The following is a 19037-nucleotide window of genomic DNA, read 5'->3' on the forward strand; positions in this document are numbered from 1 at the left end:
TAAATTAACTACATCTAAACAGAGGTTGCCTGCATAAACACACATATACCAAGGAACCTTAGCTGGCCAGCTAAGAGCCGGTTAATTAATGTTGGTGCCCTCTAATGCAATTATGGAATATTAGGTTAAGTACTCGGACGGCGGAGACGCACTTAGCACAGCATCCAAGATACAAACTAGTTACTGAACGTCTCTGGGCATGCAGCATTACCTATATTATTGTCTTACGTGAATATGGTGTGATAAGATATTTTTCTTCAGATACCTTGTAGTAACGCTAATAACTCGATGATGTATTGTTTAATTGCACTACTGAAGTATCATTCATTTGTACATAATGCAGACTCATCTTGCTGTATACTTATGTATTACGTTTGTAATATACTTATGTCTAATTGATAAGTATGTGTTAAAATGTACTATTAAATTACATATATATTACTAGGTTTCCGCCTGTGGCTTCGCCCCCGCAGTCAAAGAAAAACCCGCATAGTTCCCATTCCTGTGGGATTTCCGGGATTGCGTCATTTTCCCGGGATAAAAAGTAGCCTATGTCCTTTCTCGGGTATCAAAATATCTCCATACCAAATTTCATGAAAATTGGTTCAGTTGTTTAGGCGTGATTGAGTAACAGACAGACAGAGTTACTTTCGCATTTATAATATTAGTATGGATTTAAAAAGACTACAATTTTTTTACCAAAAACACATCATGTTTGATACTTTAGTTATGACCTATCTACGACTAAATTATAAAAGCAAAAAGCAACAAAGAAAAATGTATACACTCAAATACATTTGTTAAAAAATAATCATTGTTCATTTAACATTGAGTAAAAAGTATAAAGTGAAAGTATAAATAACATAGGTAGATGATATTTAAAATGAATGCGGAATTTTTTGCTTTATATTTCCAATGAAATTATATTTTTCAAGTTAAGGTTAGTGCTACAATGCATAGATATAATGAAACTTTATGGACCTAAAAATAATCATGTAATCTTTCTTTACAATTTAGGTCTAATTTGTTTACATTTTGAAATATTTCGTATTATTCTAGGAGGTAGCAACGTTGACAAGTGAGCATTTTAGTATAGTTGGTTCTTTGATATGCTGTTCCTCTTGCTATTTCGGTTACAGTCCGGGCTGTCTGGCTGGCCGCAGTGGTTGCGTTTATTAGTGCGCATCTTATCTGCACAGGAAAATATCCTTAATTTAAAGTCATTTTTTAACGCGTAATTTTTAATCGTTTGCCTTTAGATAGATCCATTAGACATACATTTTTTATTGCAAGACGTTTTTTCCGTTGTTAAATAGGTGCCAGACGCAATTTTTATTTCAAAATAACTAAAATATCATCGAAATAAGTGAAATTCCATCAACATGAGTCCCAGTGAAGGATAAGTAATCACTGTGTTACTTATACTATATATAATATTCATTTTACTATTTACAGTTTTATTGCAACAATCTACCATATCGCCTCCTTTTTCCCAACGAACCTCAAATATGACGTTAATGTAAACTTGATAAAAACCAAATATCATCAAGAAATTAAAGACTTTTTAACGGATTTTAAACGCGATTTATTCATTGTATTATTTTCCCAAGTCTTTAATTTCAAAATGTATAATACTTGCTTTAAATCAAGCACTAGAAAATACAAATATCATCAAATTCATATTTATACCCAAAAGTGTAATAAATATGAAACCATCTATTAAAAATATTAGTTTACTAATTATTCAATATAAGTATTAAAAAAGGATAATATAATATAAATAATAAAGTTATTACTTACCTTTTAAGCGGACTCATGTTGATGTAATTTCACTTATTTCGATGACATTTTAGTTATTTTGAAATAAAAATTGCGTATGGCACCTATTTTACAACGAAAAAAACGTCTTGCAATAAAAAAATTATGTCTGATGGATCTATCTAAAGGCAAAAGATTAAAAATTACTCGTTAAAAAATGACTTTAAATTAAGGATATTTTCCTGTGCAGATAAGATGCGCACTATTAAACGCAACCACTGCGGCCAGCCAGACAGCCCGGACTCTAACCGAAATAGCAAGAGAAACAGTATATCAAAAACCCAACTATACTAAAATGACTTTTTTTTTAACGTTGCTAGCTCCCGTACTATATACCTTGCCACAGGATAGTCTATTTTGAAAAATGTCCAATTTTAAAAGTCTGTAGAAAACCGAAATGGATCATCATTTTGGTCCTAATCGAGACTACAAACTTACATTCACGTATAAAACCATACGCTAGATTTTTATATACTTACATAGGTATCTAGTGTGTGGTGAATGCGTAGCGCGGATCTGCGCTCGGCTGGCCAATGCCACAGTTGTCTAATTGTTTCCGATCTCTGAATAACCACTGCGCTCAATTGACGAAATTTGAACACGTCAATGGCAACCGATAAAGGTATAGTACCAAAGGTCCCCATTGTCCATGGATTTTGGTTGCTGGTTACTAAGTTGGCTACGAAATCTTAAAATTGATTACTCGGGGAGTTGGGGACACTGTCACGAATTTTAAAACAGTGAAAATATTTGTGTGTATTTTCCACAAAACAATATATTTACAAACTCTACATTTTATTAACTAAAAATTTAATTTCATATTATTTATGTAATCTTTGTTGACGTGATAATGTAGAGTGAAAATAATAGGAATTAAATATAGTAATAAATAAGATAACCCATAACACTGGTCAACTTTGTATGAAATGAGCCTTGCCTTTTTTTTGCACTTAACTTTTTCCTGCATACAACATCATTAAGCCTCTTACAATTGTTAGTCCGCCATATTTTATCTTCACATAGCTTTTACTGAGACCTAGCCATTATACGACCTAGTCGAAACAATGTAAAATAACTAACATGCTTAAATTAATATTGAATCAGGGAACCGATGAATACCTTGTAAATATTTTAATCAAAATGAAATTATTTACTACAATTTTGAAATCGAAATACATTATACAGTAACCACAACATTTAATAATGGAAATGTTTTTAAAACAACAGCTCAGGTGGCCTGGATCCATTAGCATGTCACTATAAAATTAATACGCAGTTTGTTTTTCGCGACACTTAAAACAGTATACATTAATTGCATCATAAAAGCCATTCATGCATGTACTACATAGTAATTAGTTTACAGCGAACCTTTCAATAAAGTGGAGTTAATTTAACTTCACAATAATAAGCTTTGCTTTGAATATGACCTACTGTATGTAGACTGTAGAGATATGTAAAGGTTAAATTTTCTTTTATCATTATATTCTCTTATTCAACTTATGCCCTCATTTATTTAATTTATAAATGTAACTTGGAATATTGATGTGTGTTCTCTTTTCAAACGTTTTGTTTACTGGATTAAAGGTAAAGTATCGATATTGCATTTATTTTATTGTCGGTCTTTTTATTCGCATTCACTATTATAATGGAAGCGGGATTTCATTCAGGACTTAAAGATTATTTTTTAATAATAAATGTAGTTATTTTTCTTATAAACACGATTTACAACATAACCTATACTTACAAAATCATAGAGTATTATTATCCTTAATACCATCCAATCCCATTAATGATTTTTTTTTATTAAATTATATTATAACAAAAACAACATAGTGGCTACAAAGCTAGGCAACAAAGATAATTTATTAGAGCATGGTATATTCGGACACGGTTAGCGAGTCGGCGCCCGCGCACCGGAAGGGCGCGACGACACCGGACGTCCTCGCGACCCGTGACCCGACCAAACGCGGTTTGAAAGCGGTGACATACACACGTGATAATATAAAAATATATAATTTAATTAAATAATTTAACAAAAATAACGGATGTGGAGGATCTATCTTCTATATTGGCTGAAAAGTGTTTGTATTTAATACAACTTTAAAACAAAATTGTCAAAAACAATGCCTAGTAAGAAAAACAAGGAACTGTTTTTAAAATAAAACTTTAATTAATTCTAGTGTTATAATAGTATTTTCTTGATTGTCTTTATTACGGGCATAATTACGAAGTGCAACATGTGTTAAGAGCCCTCGATCCACACTCCGTCTTGGCGATTGACGTGAAAAGGCAATTCGCCTTTTCTGTTTTCTGCTTGAAAGGTATGGGATTTGTTTATTACTTATGTCGGAGAAACACCAATTATTATCCACTAATTTAAAAGTAGTCCTTATCATTTGAATAATTTTATGATAACACGAACAAACTACATAATATAATATAACAGCAGACAATAAACGCAGCCTGTAGTAATTAAAACCGAATATGTAGTTTATATTCGGTTTTAATTACTACAAATTCTTGAAACAAAGTAGGAAATTACATAAAAAAATACTAGAAATCAATCGCTTTATTTACAATTAAGAGTTAGTGTTAAATATTGTCTTAATAATTACTTATAAATAGTTCTATAACAGTCTATTTTGTCAAATAATCAACATACTTATATTGTGGTCCATCGCCCCTTATTTATAAAATTTGTGATTTCACCGCAATAGATTCAATATATCAAACTGGCTCACTAAAAGCTAAAGGAAACTTTACCACAAAATCTAATATAGCGGATATTGAAGTATTGCCTCTAAAGAAAACACCATAATAGCAAAATTTTGCCAAAATAAATATTACGAGCAACGTAACACTTTACATTGTAGAATTATATTTGAAAACAACAATTTCAGGGCAATAATGTACGCTTTGTATGTTAATAAAATTTATAGTATTTTCAATGTATTTTACGATAACCTTTAGGTACCTGCGTAAAATAATTTAATATGTACAAATGTCATACGTACACGTACGTCCCTTTCAAGTCGTGTTCACAAAATCCATTGAGCTCGAACAAACACTGTGATCATTTAACTAACAAAACTTAAAAGGAGCACAGGTTATGCTTATAGTATCGTACGAGGAATAAGATGTTTAGTCGTGGGCTCTACGTATGAGACCTTCCCCTTGACACCGTTTGGCCGTAAACGCTTATTTTATGAACTTACTCGTGTTTGTGGGAGACTCGCATGGGGTGCGAAATTAAGTTACGAACTGGCTTCATTCTACTATTATGTTTTCGTACTATTTTTATATTTATTGAGAATTTAAAATATTTTTTATCATATTAGGTAATATAAAGATTTCTAATTAAGTTGTAATAGGTTTATAATTTGATTTACATATTGTTTTAGTTTTTTTTAATAATTTATAGTTATAATTTGTGAGTATTTTATGTACAGTGCATTTTTCTTTGCGTTTATAGAAACAATAAATCGATAAAATAAAATAATATATATTTTTTTTTATATTTTTAATGAATTTACCTACAAAACATGAACTTGTTAAGCTTTAAGGTTTTATTAAGTATAGTTACTCCAGAATGACTCTTCGAGCTAGACGCTGATCAAAGACGCGACGCCGCTCGTCCGGAAAATTGCCCTTACCCAATGAATATTATTAAACTCTTCAATAGTTCCGTGTTACGTGTTGTTTATTCAAGGTACGAAAAACTTATACAATTCCCCCGAGCAGTAGCTAGACTCAGTGCAATTTACCTACGATATTGGTATCTAAATAATTAAAAGAGAAGTAATTTTTAAAGTTTTTTAGACTATACACATATCAATATTTTATAATATTAATATGTTTAATGATAGTTACGAAATAATCCTATCTTTTATATCTATGTTATTTTTATTTGTAATTTTACCTAAATCATTATAATTATGTAGAGACGTAGATCTTTCGTAGCACGTCTGCTACGCGTGATATAGAGCTACGTAGTGTACACCAAAACTGGTAAATATTTGAAAGTAATCAAGTATGAAAATCGTAACCGAGCACGTCAAATGATTACACGAGTGTTAATTACATTAGTACATGTTCGTCGTACGCGGCGGCATGCGCTTAATCCGGGAGTGGTATAGCGCGACACGCTTCGCCGGCCATATTTAGAGATATGTGACGATCCAGCGGATGCCCAGTGAACCGAGAGAGGATGTGAGTTATTAAGTGGTACACTTTCAGGTGATCTCTCGAGTGAGAGAATCGCGCCCGGCCCCCGAACGACCCGGTTCCCACTGACAATCGCGGCGATATAAAATTGTAGTTTGTCTCATTTTGATTTACTTTGTAAACAATTGGTAATGTAATTTTAAAAACTGTTACGATGATCCTGTTTTTTATTTAACATATTTTAAGAGTTCTTCACGATTTTTTTCAATTGCGCAAAGAATTTCAAAATGATACATTGATTGTATACATAAAGATTTTCCACAAATTTTTATTCTCTTAAAAACAAGACAAAATACAGTTGTTAATACAAATACTGAGAACTTGATATAAAATATATTTAAATTATTAGTATATCGCTTCCTAGTGTGTATTACATTTAATTAGAGTATTGATCACAATACGCCACATCCATGTAATTGAAAGAGATCGGATTGTGTTTATTCGCGTCCCGTGCTCGGCTCATCCATTCGTGTCGCCCCTCATGTTATTCACATCATATCAAACGTTTAGAGAGCATTAAACTGATTCTGTCTATAGCTATGAGTTTACCTGTTGAACACCAATAATACATAAATGGATTACATATATGTATTAAGCAGATTATACAACTTTCAATAACTATCTAATAATTATTAACATTATTGAGTGACCTGATTGAATTTCGCATGTAAAACGATATTGTTTCAAATGTTATTTATGTAAAATAATAATAAGTTTTGTGAGCATCATGGGTATAATTGTGAAAATACGTAATAAAATCTTTACATTTTATTCTAAGTATTATTTTGATATATAATAAGATACCTATGTAGTTAGTATTTAGTTAATATTTAGTAAACTGTGGTACAAACTACAAAGATGCTTAATAAACGTAAAGATAAGTCGTCGAAGAAACGCTGAAATTCAGTACAATATATTATATTCGTGCAGTGGATGTCTCAATTGAATCAGTGTTTGAATTGACCTAATAAAGTGTGTTTGCTGCCACTTAATGATCTCAACTAAATGGATATCAGCGCATCAGTATTGCGTTAAAGCTAGTGAAAATTAATTAGTCACATCGTTGTCACAAAGCTTATGTGTATCGGAGGCTGCAGCGGAACTAGGCTTCATTGGCCTCTAAATCAATATCCGGTGGGCCGTGGGCGCGGCTGAAACTCGCCTCCATTTGAATAAAACTACGTTAACTGTGTCCTCAAGGTACTACATATTATGTCCTAATGCGGTTAGCAATAAAAGCGAACGGTAACTGTCTCTTATTTAGCCTCATAGCATAGGTTAGTCTAGATGATATGAATAGGACAGGTAATTGTTGAAAAATATTTTGTGTTCTTGTAGAATTAAAATGCATCCATCAATAGGTATTACTTAAAGATATATTTGCAATGTATTAAAACACAACAAATGTTCGTAGATTGAGTTCTGTAGATGAACTAATACAATATGTTTTATTATTATATCGTCATTTACTTTTTTCAGTTTACTAATAATACTTAAATCAGTCTTATAATCATTAAACATGAGCTTTTATTTCTAATGACGCAATGCAATTCAGCTTAACTATCATATGAAAAATCTACGACCTTTCCCAATTATAGCGCAGTAACTAAGCTCTAATGTCGCTATTTTACGCTAACTGAACAAATACTTTCATCACCTGTTCCAAATTCCACGCGATATAAATACACGGTATATAACGTGACCACGAGGTAATATTTAATCTTGATTATTGAAAGATTATGTTGGTCCTTCATTTTAAACCCACCAAAATTTACATTTTTTTAAGTTAACATTTGGAAGAAATATTCCACTTATTAAGAAGCAGTCAATATCCGTGAATATCATGTACAGCGACCAACTATCGGAGTTTCATTAAAAGTTTGCGGAACTGAAAAGATTTTAATACTAATATAACGACTGAATTTTCGTAGTGCTTAAACTGTAAAATGAGCGAACTGAAAAATTACCTCAAACTTTTTTTGCCAGGCCTTCGATTTTAATTTAGTTAACAGTAAAAATTTGAAGTAAAAAGTTTAGTTGAGGCCAATTATCGGATATAATTAGTCAATATATATTATTAATTTATTTCAGCATAGATATCATATACAATTGTTCAAAATTAAGACTCTCTATAGTCCACCTAGAAATAAATACCTGTAGACTTGGCCACGAAAAATCTTCTACTTTGAAACTGATTAAATTGTATTAAAGACAAAAATAATGACCTCATAATAGCTTTCTCTAGACCATAAATAAGAAAGGGAAAAGTGTGAAAAGCATAAGACGTGAGAGCATATGTCGGTGTAATGAAGATTTGAGGATAATCGAAAGAGCGAGCCCCGCAGACGATTTATTTGCGGCGCGACCGGTCGGATAATAATGCCTTTAACGGCGCTTCCGGGCGCAAGAGACGCGTTTCATAATGTTCTTACACTGGCCTCTTATTCTATTTCAGTGACAAATATTTCATGATGCTCGTGCTAATTGATTTTGTCAAAAGGAGGTTATACGTTTTTTTTATAAGATTAATACAATATAAAGGAAGATTGTTGGTTGAACTATTTTAGTTTTGTTATGAGACGAATGCAGCTTGAAAAGGGTTATAGTGTTGAGCGGTTCGATTGGTAGTTTATTTAATGAATCTGCTTTTGTATTAATTATTAAATTAATTTATTTGAAATATATACTATAAGTAATTTTAAAAATAGGCTATAATGTGAATATTTTTATTTTATTTTATTCCTTCCAACTTTTAATCATAATACTAGAGATAACAAAAAATAATAAAAACACACCCTAAAGAACTTACAGTAAAATCTATCAAAGAAAATAAAATCAAAGAAAGCAAGAAACTGTAGCTTCAGTGAACGAGGCACAACCGGTTATCGTAGTTACGCCTCCAAGTCATGCTGTTTGCCTGTTGATAGAGTTCAGCTTTCCTCTTAAGTGTTTTTAGAGGCAGTAAAACCAGGTATATGTTCCAAAAAGCCATAAGTTTAAAGTAATGTTAATAAACAAAAGTAGTATTGGACTTCAAGTGCACATATTTTCAGCATAAAATTTCATTATGTTGTAACTACGTTACTATGTACAATAACTATGTTTTAATATTATTAATTAGAAGATAAATCTCTAATGGTTTATAATTAAGATATTTTGGTTCTAAAAGCTGAAGCAAAAATATTGTAATGTATGTTCAAAATATTTTATAAGCCTAAATATGTTGTAAACGAAATACCCCGTTTTAAATTGGTATATATATTATTATACTGATATACTCCCTCAAAAAACAACAAACTAAAACTCAGAAAAACATCGAGTATACAATGCATTTTGTTCCCGTAAGTTTGTAAGTGTGTCAACTACGTTATGTCTCGTGAAGCGCGTCAATAAACATGACAAAATAGGCCCATAATAAATATGGAATAGGGTTTCCAATCAAGTCTTCGCACCCCCCGCTTTGCGCCCACCTTGCTCTGTAGAGCTTCGAAGACAAAAAACGTTTCAAGATTTTTATATAATAATTTAGCATTCTTGATGTTGCAATTACTAAAATATCATGCTTAATATCGTTCTTAATCGTGATTTATCTTCTATTGAACATGATCAGATCAAATTAATCACACATACTCTCGCCTTTCAATGGCATATGTTGTAGGTAATGGTATATGGATACCGTTCCCGTATATCAAATTCCTCGATGACAAGAAATAAATACCGTACGTATATACGATACGCACCACAAATTAAATTCATAATACAGAAAAGCCTTACTTATACTTTACCTTCCTCTCTAACAACTCTTACCTACCTCAACTGCATCGCTCAAACAAACATTATTCTGAAATGTGTTTTTAAATGTAACAGCATACATATAACTACGCTATACGTTTAGAACTCTTAAACACGTACTTCAACTCTGTATTGATATATTTTTTAAATAATAAATACCTCGTCTAAATATTTGTAAGGCTGTAAAGACGCGACGGGCCGGGCGGATTTCTATCCGCATAATACACAACAGCGACGCCTTTGGGACAAATTTTTAAATTGCTTATAACTGAGACGTCCAATCGTCGATATTTTACATAATATAATATGGAATAAAATTAATTGATTTATACCTCGTGTATAAATCAATTAATGTGTGAATTCAATGTATAAATTTATTTTTAAAACATTGCAGTATTTTTAAAAATTATTTCTTATATATATCTACCCTAAGTTAGTAATTTACATAATAATCTTTATTGGACAGTATTACAATAAATTAATAGTACAATTCTATATGGTTAGGTATATCTTAGCTTTCCTTTTTTCAATTTTCAAAACTTCTTGAAATAAAAATATTAATACATGTTTTCTATTGAAGGAATATTCGCCAAAATTTATTACAATTTTAATTGCGTTGTTCGTTATAAAGAGCTAGGATCAAAGTTGCTAAGTTGAATGAAAATATATTTGACATTGTTGTAATTTATTGCCGATACCTGCACTTAAAATCTACAGAATAAATTTAATGAAAAATATAATTTAAATATTATTTTAAACTAAATATGTATACTTTTGTTAAAGACATATTCTGACATATATTTTTAAATGAAAATGATGTTGTAAAATAATAGTAATATTTTGGTAATTTGGTTAAGTATAGGGTTTTAAGAGTGTAACAAACCAAACTACTACTCTACAAATATATTAACATAATTTATAATGATTGTTTATATTTATTTATATAACTAATTATTACTATATATACCTTGTAAACTCTTCAAGATACTTTTATAAATAAGTACAAATAAAATAACATGACATGACATAAAAATGAAACATTATAAACGTGATCTTCTTTACACGTTTCCTACCACCACCTACATAATTATAAGATCCAATTAAAAATATTCGCATTGTGTCTAATAATATTAGGTGTACAATATTTTCAAAGACACTGTGGGTTCTTTTGATGGTATAATCCCATTGCTACAGAACCCACACCATCGACTTATTATATATAAGATTTTTGTTAAATATATATCGGGAACAATCGTGGGTATAAAGGAATATCTTCGTACTACAACAAAACATTGCAAATCAGTTCGACGTTACCTGTGGACTTACTCCAGACTCATATTGCTTCCAAACAACGAATTCATCTGTGAGAGCACAATATTTATTCGAGGGAATATATTTGAGATCATATTTACATAATTCAAGCGGCCGTCGGAATGATTCCGCACTAGTTCTGTATTACACAAAATGAACGTATCCCAAGATCCCACTTACAAATTGAACCTGCGGTGTTATTCTGAATCAACTTTTTACTAATAAATACAATATAATAATACGTATTGAGAAATTGCTAATGATAATTACTTTTACATATTTTGACTATAACAATTATTTGTGAATGCTCTTTAATTTTTTTTTTACTCCAAATAGTACGAGGAAATATTTTACTCTAAAACTTCCAATATAGAGTTCTAAATATTCTTATAAGTATCTTCACACTGCTATATAAATTTTAAAAATTTAGAAAACATACAGATATTCATAAAATTATAAAAATGGAACCGTAAATATAATGAATGCATAGAATAAGCGCTTTTGGCCCATTGGGGCGTTCGGGGCCGTATGGAGCGCGCATACTAATTTGTGGTCGTTCGAGAAGCATTCAAATAGCAAGCAAACCAGGCTTACGGGGGATATGTGAGACGGACTCCAAGATTTAGTTTACAACTTAGATTACGAATGCCGCCGCCGTGGTCAAGAATTAAACAAGTCTCTTAATGGGGCACACGTAACGCCCGCTGCCGAGCAATCAAATCGAGGGATTTCAATTACAAACTATATTGTATCTGTATTTTGTGGCGTAATCAAAGCGGATTATGAGCCGTTTCGATTTAATTTAACAATTTAATAAAATTTTACGACCTCTGTTATTTTACATCAAACTTTATGCACCACGATAGACCGCAATTAAAGCCAAAACAATACTTTTTAACATTTACAGTGATACGTTTTTCAATTAGAGCAAGAAAAGACGGAAAATCACCTCGGGCAATTAACAAAAATCCTATCCCGAGAATAAATTTGCACTTTAATCTTGGTCGACTCCTATAAACAAATAATTAGAATTGTAAATTAAGTAATTCATGATTTAGTAAATTCGCCCGTCTTTTTTAGGTGCGGAAATAATTTATGACCACGCATTTTTAATGGAAACGTAATATATTTAAAAGATTTGAATTAGTTCTTGATATTGTTAGAATTTGTAATGTATACTATATGCATAAAAAACGTTGCTATATTTTTTTCCTTCTTTAATACTATTGGTATAATTTGGTTGTTTACACAAAGGGTAGGAATATACAACCGTTTCTCCATGATAGCGGAAAGGATTAGATGAATTATTGAAGCTTATTGTATTAATCTGCCTTCTTGCTTGCTTTCGCTTAAAATATCCTTATAGTGTTCATATAATATTATTCTAAAATAGTGTAAAATAACTTTACGATAATATAAATTTAAGAACCAAAGAATAGTGATTATAATTACATAAGTATCAAATCACACGAAAGAAGAAGTCTACTTTCCTGCTCCAAAGATAAATGAATGAAGAAGAGTGAAGAAAGTAGTACCTGTTGAATGGCCCACGCCACGGCCTACATCCGCGCGGAAGCTAGAAGCTCGCTTATTTTCTTTTTATATGCATTTACGTTTCAGATTAAAATCGGCACCCCCACTACTGAAACACTCGGCTGAATCCGGAAGGCTTCGCTGCAATAGACGTCGAATCATTGGTCAACAGCAAGGGGTGTGAGTGATGACGCGCTCGAGGTAAGTTTTCGCGGTGGAAAATCAGTTGCGATCCAGGGGTTGAGCAGAGAGGTCTCGTGCGCTTCCCCGAGCGGCCGCCCGCCTTACGTCGCCCGCCTCGAGGGTAAGTGAAATTTTATTCGATTAAAAAGCAATTTCTTTGGAGAAGTCGCGGGTCCACGATTAACAGCTACGAATTTGAACGTCGTTTATTGAGTGCGGCGCTTCTATTTCTCAGTGGAAGAGATACGCAGGTAATTTTTTCAGAAGTGCAGTGATGGCGAAATTATAGTTAAACTTGGTACGGCGCTTAAACTTCTACATGTTATCCATCATAACAATTTATTTTCAGCAATGATGTACATGAATTTCGATTATAATATAAATTTAAGTCCTTCTGGTTGGAATCTTAAAGTTTTATGGAACTGCGTAAAGTTTTTTTTAATATTACAATTAAGTATAAACTTTTAAAACAAATATAAATAAAAAATTAAGGTTTATTGTAATAATAAGGATATAGGTACATTAAATATTCGTAATTATGGTTGTAATTAATAGCAAATTTGGCAATTTATTAAAAGCAGATCTCGAGAATTAAATATAATCTTAGAATTAAAAATTAAATATGTAGAGAATTTTTGAGTTTAAAACATAAATAAATAACCAGTTTTGTATAAAATTCACATAATATTTAAAAAAAATCCGCAAGTATATCCCATATGAATTCGTGTAAACAAATTTCTATTAAATAAAGTAGTATAAATTTTATATAATTTAAAATCAAATTTTATGTATGAATCTTTTTTAACTGCATATAAACATGTATATCGCTAAATATGAACATTAATTCTCATGCGAATTCTTGATTCATAAGAATTGAATCATCGTTGCCGATAGCCTTTAAATATAAACTTGTAAAACTTATAATTACAAAGATTATAAACACAACTAGAGTTTATTTAATACTAGCTTACCGCCCGCGGCTTCGCCCGCTTTGTCTAAAACCTAATAAATTAAACATTAAATAAATTAAACCTAATAAATCTCTTGAATCACTCTATCTATTAAAAAAAACCGCATCAAAATCCATTGCGTAGTTTTAAAGATTTAAGCATACAAAGGGACATAAGGACAGAGAAAGCGACTTTGTTTTATACTATGTAGTGATGATGATGAAAATGAGTTATATTAAAACCTACGCACACATAAAATATTCCGTAGACTCACCACAAACATATTTTTAGCCTGGCTTAGTATTTAGCTAAATACTTTCCATGCACAGAACAATGTCAGTCCTAAAAACCTAGTTTTAACTTTTTTACTCATTCACAAGATCAGAGAGAGATAACAGATTCTGTAACAAAGGGAAATGGCTTTTACACACAGTCCAGTCATCTAGTAATGGAACAGTGGTTCAGAATACCATTAAGCCACTCCAGTCCGTGTACAAACTAGCCCTCATTTTATTTTCACTCACTGAATATTACGCATTTAATAACATCAGCTTGTGCTTGCATATATTTCAAAAACAACTACGGCGTCCACCTAATTAACTTTGCTTGCCCGTAGATGTGCAATCTACACTACTTATGTATTGCGCTTAACCATGGCTTTACCTGTAATGAAGACGGCATGTCAAACATCGGGCACAAAGTAAAGATAACATTAGTCATATTTGATTTGTATAATTCTATTTACTTTTAATGAGTTTTGACGATTCCGAGATTTCGTGTGGTTCGAAAGCAATCAAACTTTTTCGTTACGCAGGAACTTTGTAAAGTAGCCGCTTTACACTGAAATGAGGTAAAATTTTTATTAGTTTTAAAATTTATACGGGATTAGAGTTATTATATTGGTGTCTTGGCTGAGGCTGTTGAACTTCCTGATAATATTGAACGTCACCTAAGTAAAAAATAAATCGACTTGTTTCGTGCAAATCAAATTCGGTATTTTTATAATGTATGTGAAATTTGCTTATATATTTAACAATATTTTGCCAGATTAAAGTATTACAGATTAAAGCTCTCTCAGCTTTCGTGCGATTTAAGTTTGGTATTTTTATAAGATTTTATATTACAATTCAAGTTTACAGTATCAGTATATTATAGGAATTCTTTAAGTATCAGTGGATAATATTACAGTTTCTTTAATTATAATCTTTTTATGTTTCACATTATTTTGACAATTAAAATTAAACATATAAAGTTATCATAAAAATTAAAGTGTACCAGAACAATTGGATTAACGTTAGGAATTGAGCTTATATTTGCGTAAATTTATATTTTTTAAAGTAAATTAAATATTGAACAAAACTATGAATTATAATACTACATTTTTTCCATAATTTTTAAGGAAACTCGATATGTCAAAAAAACGATACGTAAAATCACTCATTATTTCCCGTAAAATACGTTAAATTTAAAACGATGTACAATGATTACCAGTTTTAATTCAATCATACTAAAACTAAAATTTAATTTTCCGTATAAAATTGCATTTTAATAATTAAAATCTATTGTCCAGAAATTCGTCATATTCATACGAATCATGACGTAGCCAGCGATTAAGATTATAAGCGTATTTAACGTGTACGACAATGAATACATGATTGATTGCATTCGGCCATTCAATGGATATTATAGACACGTACCGGAGCCTCGGTTTCCGACGTGTTGACGTGAATGGTCCACGTCGGACCACACGTGCTACGTCCATCCATACAAGCGATTTGATAACTTTACCATTTCACGATTCACACTTGAATATGCATTATTCACCCAGATAGGCACATCGTATGAATACTGCTTAAATGGTAACGCGATTTTTACGTTAACGTTTTAAGAATTGAATCTGAGCTTTCCCTGTCGCAACGCAGTAGGTATAAACTTTATAAAGTTGCTACTCACATTTCATACATTGTGTTAAATTTTATTGAGTAAAAGTTTACTCCTTTCTGTAAAAATAATAAATATTTAATTTCATTATCGAAGAAATTAATTTAAAGCTATCTATTTGCTAGAAATTTTACATATAAAATACGTAAAATAATAGGTATATGGGTATATCTTTTATAATAAGATAGGTTTGCGCAAAATTATGCAGATGAAAGAAGGATGAAGTCTTTATTATATATTTTATTAAAATACATAATTATTTGCTCTATATTTACTTTTTATATTAAAGATATACCAAATCTGCTTTACGTTAGATTCTAGATGTAATATTATTATCCAATATTATTTCCTGAAATAACCATCAACGTAGAAAAACAAATAGAGGGGTTCATACACATCAAACATTAGGATTTAGAGCTAATTATAATAGTTTGATAATAATTGATTTATACGGTTTCACGGGAAACGTAGATAATCAAAACAATGTTCAAACTTGAGAATACACAAACATAACTCCAATTAGAGAGGATTTACTATAATACGCCAAGATATTACGGAAACTTGATAGATTAGCAAAAACTTTATCAACAAGGAATTTACACGCATAAAAGTATTTAAATTGTATTTGGAATGAAATCGTTATAATAATTTTAGATAATGCTATCAGAAAGTTAGTATCATAGTTTGTTCTAAACTAGAGTAATGTCACAAGCTATGATGTTAAGATGCGAGATAACAACCCTCTAGGTATGACGATTGTCGTTCGTACAAGTGCATAAAACGGGGAACTGATCCCAAGCTAATGATACGTGGTCGGGAGCGGCCGGCCTCGGTTCCATTTTATAAAGTCTGCAGACAAAATAACGATTATGAGCGTTCACGGGCGGCTTAATACCGACCGCTTAACTTTGAAAGTCTGCCACAATTACTTCTGGCATCGCTTAATAAGACTAAGAAATATCGGGATTTTTAACAAGCTGGGACGTGGGAGGTACTCGTACTACTCCCAGAAACTTGAAGACAAAAATAGTTGTGAAACTTTCGTTCACCGAGAACAAACTTTACTTTTGGTTTTACTGTTCAGCTGCGCTATATTAATACGCTGTTATTTTCACTTTAGACGTTTTAAAAGTATTGTAATTAGACCAAAGTAAACACAGAATTTTTTATGATGAACTGATTTACAAAGCTTTGTTTACTAGACTTTTTTGGCATTTGGTGTACTATAACAGTTACAGATAACAGTCAATTGTTTTGTTATAATATATCAACAACGTTTGGACAATTAATTAATATTTAGTGTGCTTATAGTTAAATGATTATTACAGTCCCGTCCGTGATACAAACCGTCAAAGCGGAGTCGTTAAAATTAAAGTAATAGTGGTATCGAAGATACGCTGATTGTCTCAAGACGATTCCTTCGGCTAACGAGCAGGGCAGGCGCCCCTTTGTATTGTTGTCACCGCAATCCGGCCGCTGATCCCCTTGCACCGGCTATGATTGTCTAAATATCCCTCGCTTCAAGACCCACTTACCTATTTTATTATCCCTCCTTTGATTTATAATACAATGTTGCAAATAAACTAGATAAGGCTTTCTATTCAGTGAGAATAATTGAAAAATAGACACTCCAGTTGTTAATATTTAAGTAAAAGGAGAGAATTTAAAAAAGTAGTTCTAATGAAATAACGGAATCTATACATATAATAAATCTGTAGAAGGGTCAATTCTGTACATTGAAAATATTGAAAAAATAAATACCAGGGGGTGTTACTGGATCGATACCAAACCCAAATATGTGATTAAAAAATTTTTTGTCTGTCTGTCTGTCTGTCTGTCTGTCTGTATGTGAAGGCATCACGTGAAAACTAACGGTTCGATTTCGATGAAACTTAGTATAATTATACCTTATTATCCTGGGCGTAAAATAGGATACTTTTTATCCTGGAAAAATACGTAGAAAAAAAATTAATCTTAATTTTTCAGTTTTATCCATAGACGTTGTTCTGTAGAACCGCGATCAAACGTTGCGTATTATTATAGGCCTATCCGTATTTGGGTCCAATAAATATTTATAAGATGTCATTGTCAGAGTTAGTCAAAATGGATAAACCATCCACGCGAAGACCGACATCCGCGCGGACGGAGTCGCGGGCGGAAGCTAGTATTAAATAAATCACAATTCTAAGGTATTATTTTGAACTGTATGCTCGAGTTTTATTATGTTTTCAAATACCAATAGTATATATTTTATTTAAATATTGAGAATAAAGTTTCCTTAGACGGAAGTACCCGGTGCAATTTTCATTGTCCTCGAAGATCCGCTTTATTGTCTGCGAAACCAAATAACCTTCTTTTATAACTCAGTTTTATATCAGAAGATGCTTATGGTAGCCGTTTATATAAAAATAGCAGTGTTTTATAAAAATTATTGCAATAAAATTACTTTTTAACGTGTTATGTTATTAAATTACATCGCTAACTACTATCTCGTGTACCTTATTAAAGTATCTCTATTATCACGGTAAGAATTAATTATATATGTTAAGAACATCTATCTCGTGTAGAAAGTTAAGGCGTAGGTAATAATAAAAAATTAACATCAATTTTAAGTAGATAGGTAGGACCTATTTATAAAGTTATCATGCAATTTGCCTCAATATTTTTTTAATAATTATGTGCCATGGGCATTTAACTTTACCAATAATATACGAGTCAATCACTATAACCTATTTAAAATAATGAAATAGTTTTATCACGCCTTTATGCGGATATTGTGTTAAATATCTATGTATATAAAAATGAAACCCGTTTCTCGTTGTCAAGGCATCACGTGTGAACGGCTTAACCGATTTCGATAATTCTTTTTTTTTAATATTTGTGGAAGTCCAAGGATGGTTCTTATGTAGAGAAAACGTAAATATATACCACGGGCGAAGCCGGGGCGGACCGCTAGTCTATAATAAAAAACAAGTTATTATTTACATTCAACAACTACATGGACGGTGGACTAGAAAATTAAATGAGCCATATAGAGCGAGAATGTAACTGGCGGAAGTAATGTCAAAGCTTGGCTGTCCATAGACTAGAGACACATTGTGTTATTCTCTTTACCATAGACAACAGTTTGTGCATAGTTATTGTAGGAAAGTTTTGTTCGCACAGATACTGATAGATTTTTTAAGAGAAGCTTACAATTGTTGGTTATGTTTTGTGAAATGTAATAAACTAATAAGTATGAGATTTGATGCCAAGTTAATGAGTAAATGAGAAGTATAAATAGAC

This window comes from Colias croceus, chromosome 5, assembly GCF_905220415.1.
Source record: "Colias croceus chromosome 5, ilColCroc2.1".
Lineage (NCBI taxonomy): Eukaryota > Metazoa > Arthropoda > Insecta > Lepidoptera > Pieridae > Colias > Colias croceus.